We start from the raw sequence: 3,941 nt of genomic DNA on the forward strand, positions 1-3,941 counted from the left end.
CAAAATTGACAAGTTCTTTTTCCCAGTCGATTTCGTTGTCATTGACACGGAATCGGTCCCAAATCCCAAGATCCAAATTCCAGTTATCCTTGGCTGTCCCTTCTTGGCAACCTCTAATGCCAACATCAATTGTAGGACGGGGATAATGAAAATTTCATTTGGGCATATGAAGGTGAAATTGAACATTTTCAATCCAACCCCGAATTTAATGGATAAGCATGAAGAGGTGTGTGTTGTGGAAAAGTGTCTTGACAATGAAATTAAAAAATTTGAGTCTTTACTTGAGGTTGAAAACTTTAATGATTTGCCTTCTAGAATGATTTTAAAGAAAAAAATTTCAAAACCAAGTGTTGTAAGGGCATGGAAGCCCAAAGATTTGTTTGACAAAGGACCATCACCTCTATTTGAATCCAATCCAACAAATTCCCTAGGGAATAGTTTGTGAGGTGGGGTTCAAAAATCATTTCACCCCATTAAGGAGGGGATGCACAACAAAATATTTGATTCAGGCTAAAAGAGCCCAACGTCTTGTTAAAGACATTAAAGCCTAGTGTATTTCGTAGGGTTCACAACCCTATTCCTCCCTCATTTCGATTTTACTTTCATTTCTTGCATTGTCTAGATATGTTGTGGGATCATAAACATTGTTTGGGACTTTGATAGAGAATGGTTGTACTTTTATTTTCAAATTAGGCATTTAGTGCCTGTTTGATCGATCAAAAAAGGAAGTTCGATCGATCGAACATCATCTCCGTATACTTCCACCTCTCTGTTCCATCATGCGAAAGTTTCCTGCATATTTCACCTCTCTATATATTGTGTGAATTTTCCTCTCAGATCGATCTAAGCATTATTTGATCGATCCAACTTTTCCTTAGATCGATCTCAGTTCTATACTTAGAAAAAATTCTGAAACTTTGAAAAATGCCTCTCTATGTATCGTTCGAAGATCCCTGTAGGTTTTTCCCTGTTGGATCGATTAAGGTTCGATCGATCAATGTTTGATTGATCTGTGGTCTCCTATTTGGCTTTGACTTTTTTAATTTTAAATTTCAAAAAACCAAAAATACTTTTCAAAAACAAAAATATTTTCAAAAAAAAAAAAAAAAAAAAATCCAAATACATTTTAAATATTTTTCAAAAATCCAAAAATATTTTCAATTTTCCAAAAAATTAAAATATTTAAAAATATTTTGTTATCTTATGGGTTCGATCGATCCACTCATCTTCATGATCGATCTAACATGTCAGGATCAGTTTTTTTAAAATGACCCAAGGGTCATTTAGATCGATGTAGACATCGATCTAAGGCTCTCTCTCTCTCCCGGCGCCCATTTCTTCATCTTTCCTATCTCCGGCGAATCTCCGACAAGTTCTCAAAGCTTCAAAACTTCCATCTTTGCACTCGACCTCATCATTTTTCCCTCAGTCCACTTCTCTCCTTCGTTTTTGGTAAGTTCTGGGTTTTGTTTTCATTTTCGAGCTTCAATCTAGTGTTTTCCTTGTTTCTATGTTTAAATCTAGAGCTACCATGTTGATTTGTTGCCATGTTTGAAGCTTCAAAGCATATGTATATATATGTATATATTTTTGTATATATTTTGTTTCCGAATTTTATTTTGGGGGTCACGTGCCGATTTAAGTGACCATTTATGAGTTGTTGAGGTGTATAGGGGCTCATAAGACTGTTTGGATGCCCCCGTGTTGTTCATCCGTGACTGTTCATATTTTTCCACCGATTCGATCAATTGAACCCAAGCTCAGATCGATCTGAGTGAGATTGATCTCAAACATGTCATGATCGATCCAACTTGGATAGATCCCATTTTTTTTCATGATCAATCGAACTTTACTGCTTTGCATATTGATGCCCCTGCCCCCTCATTTGTGTTCATGCTATTATAATTGCCTATGTTTTCCACATTGGTTGCTTTCCATATTTCTCATGTCTAGCATGTTTCACATGTTTGATCATTTAATGCTTATACTTGGCTGTATTATCACTTGTATAAATAGATTCATGTACATACCTTCTGAGTTATTTATCTTCTTCTGAAAAACATGTTTATATCTATTGTGCTTTCAGTTCTATATCTCAAATATTATTTCCTGATATTGACTTTATTTGTAAGTGTTTCTTTCTTTTTGCAGACCATGACTAGGTACAAGACCACGGCGAACTGGACATATGAACGACGAGTCCTGTAGTGGGTAGAGGAGCCTGAGAAGCTAGCTCCTGCTCAGGAGGCCAAGCGCTCCTCCTCTTCTGCAGCTGCCTCTTCATCTTCATCAGCTTAGGAGGCTGAGCCCACGCCACCTCTTGTATCTATTCCAGTACCACCGGCACAGCCTGGCATGGCCCGTGACCAAGTTGAGCCCAGATTTTTGCGACTTTCAATGGCGCATGAGTTAATGTTCGATGAGACTTTCTTTGCCTGGTCAGCCACGACCAAGTAGGCCTATTATGAGATCTACCGGCGTAACATCTCTCCTATCTTGGCCCCGGTAGCCAATTCGGTTTACCCGAGGCTCGTTCAGTTGTTCTACCAGAACCTCTGGTTGGCCCTAAGTAACCTGGCAAAGTTGCGGACCACTATAGATGGGCATTCCATCTGTATTACAGTTGAGACTCTTGCTACGACCTCTCAGTGCCCACACATTTGCCCTCCTAGCTTTGATTATCCAGTTCTCTGGCGGCCACCCTATTCAGCCATGGCCACAACGCTTAATAGCCTTGCTAGCGGGGGCGATACATTTGCCATAAGGACCTACCTACCAGACTACCTATGGTTCTTTGATTCGGTATTGTGCCGAAATGTTTTTATGGTAGGGCATAAAATTCAGATGCAGGCAGACTTTCTAGCAACCCTCTATGCTTTTTATACTGATTATTGGTTCTCAGTCCCTGCCTTCTATTGGACTGTAATGATGAAGTTCTATGACTCATTCGACAGTAAGAAAAAGCCCAAGCGGGCTAAGTTCCTTCCCTTTGCGCACTTGATCACTCAGATCCTCCGGGACCAGCATTATCCTTTTCACCCAGAGGAGCATCCAGAGACAGGGGCTTGCCACTACGGCAAGAAGGACAGGAACAAGAGCTACAATGCTCTTATTCGGAGACAAAGGGAGGAGGCAGTCCTAGTGGCAGAGGAGGCAGAGGCAGTGTGACGACCCTGGTTTTTAGGCCAGCGTGTCCTGTGATAAACCGTAAGGATGATCCGATAACGGATCCGAATGCAGAAGCGAAAACAGAAAACAAGATTCTAAGAAGTCAAAATGACCTTCTATGAGGTCGTAAAACTCAACAAGAACTGATGCGGAAGTAAAAGATCGAAAATATGACAAATAAGCCCTTAGGGGCAAAATAGTCATTTCTCAAAATTATAGATTCGGGTGCCACCGAGCACACCGCTAGAAGGAAAACGAAAAACTAATCAAGGTGGACGCAAGAATCGCATAATTCGGAGTCCAGACGAAGGAGAAACGGCATGACGAAGAAAAACGAGCACTTAAGGCAAAAAGGGTAAACTGGTAGTTTTTCAGGAAGAACCGGGTGCAACCAAGCACACCGTTGGAAAGACAGCGAAAAATTAGTCAAGTTTAAAAAAAATTCACTTGAATCGGAGTCCGGACGAAGGAGAAAAGCCCAAAAGAAGAATTGACATCGCGGCGGCCCGACGAGGGGCCATAACAGCCCCATGCGCATGCCCATGCACACCGCGCATGCGCTGAGAGCACCATGACTGGCAGCAGCAGCCCAAAAGCTGCTATGGGGTTATTTTCCAGAAAAATCCAGATCAGAGGCTGAATTTGGAGGCCTAGATGAATTTTTTTGCAAAAACACAAAGAAGAAACCCCCCTCAAAATCGAGTTTTCTATGCAAAACGCAAGGAAAATAAAAAAAAAATCACTGTGAAACGCCCAAAATGCCCTCCCAAGAA

The sequence above is a fragment of the Cornus florida genome, unplaced genomic scaffold, assembly GCF_030987335.1.
Source record: "Cornus florida cultivar Cherokee Brave unplaced genomic scaffold, ASM3098733v1 CherokeeBrave_3.0.0_Hap2_Chr01, whole genome shotgun sequence".
Classification (NCBI taxonomy): domain Eukaryota; kingdom Viridiplantae; phylum Streptophyta; class Magnoliopsida; order Cornales; family Cornaceae; genus Cornus; species Cornus florida.